This window comes from Lepisosteus platostomus, chromosome 5, assembly GCF_059453375.1.
Source record: "Lepisosteus platostomus isolate fLepPlt1 chromosome 5, fLepPlt1.hap1, whole genome shotgun sequence".
Taxonomy (NCBI): domain Eukaryota; kingdom Metazoa; phylum Chordata; class Actinopteri; order Semionotiformes; family Lepisosteidae; genus Lepisosteus; species Lepisosteus platostomus.
The window spans coordinates 64075487-64076433 of NC_142615.1; the positions used below are offsets into that span (position 1 = coordinate 64075487).

Here is a 947-nt window from a genome sequence, read left to right on the forward strand (position 1 = left end):
CTACTTTGCCACAGCGGAGCAGAGGCTGTACATCCACTCGTGTTACGTAACGGAGAAACCAGACCCGTTTCCCCATGATCGACAACTTGGGGTACGGCCCCTTCTGGGAGGGGAGGTGGGCAGGAGCCCTGAGAGCCTGCAGGGGTTCATCCTTGTCCTTGTCCCCAGGTGCATGGTGGACAGCAAGGCAGATGGCTGCCTGTCCAGGTTTGTCCCCTCCAAGCAGAAGGATGTGCTCCGCTTCACAATTGATGCCTTCCTCTTCCAGAAGAAGCTGTCCAGGAAGGTACTGCTCTCAAAGGCTGCTCAGCCTTCTTGCTCTACTGATCCATTGTCTGCTTTTCCATCCATGATCTAGATGTGAACCAGACTGTGGCAGCTGTAGTGCCTAGAGCTGCCAGCTTGCCTTCACTGATGGCAGAAGGTCCTTCTCTGTCCCTCTATTGGCCTTGATCCCTTAATGCTGTGACCTTCCCTCTTGCAGCATGAAGTGACTGAGCTGTACATGCACTGTGTCATGGCTGTGGCTCCTGCTAAAGCAACAGCAGGGAGGCTAAGAGGTACTTCTGCAAGGAGCCTGCTGAGGGTGCTCTGGGACATGCCAGGTGGAGGCCTCACCTGTCCTCTCCTCCAGGTGGGAGGAACTGTATGGTGACCATGAGGTCTGTGCCTGCTGTGAGTCCAGGTGTGCTGGCAGCTGGAATGAAGGTGGGTCTGGTTCTCTATCCCTTGTGGATTGCATCTCTGCCCAAGAGACAACCATGCTTGGACAACTGAGGAATGATCCCATGCTGGACAAAGGGACTGTTTAGATGAGTAGCATCACTGTGGGACTCTGGGTATAGCGGATCCCTCACTCCTGGGTGCTGCTTGTCCACAGGTACCAGGAGCCTGGTGACCAGCAGTCGGGTGGCTGTGGCACCAGTAGAAACTCCTCTGGATGTGGG

The 947-nt window shown here is 55.4% G+C and overlaps 1 long non-coding RNA gene across 1 annotated transcript; it reads left to right on the plus strand.

Moving 5' to 3' along the window:
• On the plus strand, window positions 1–551 carry LOC148671112 (uncharacterized). The gene is made up of 3 exons (XR_015937173.1): window positions 1–91; window positions 169–286; window positions 485–551. It is a non-coding gene; the product is annotated as an uncharacterized LOC148671112 (long non-coding RNA).
• The last annotated feature ends 396 nt before the right edge of the window (window positions 552–947 follow it).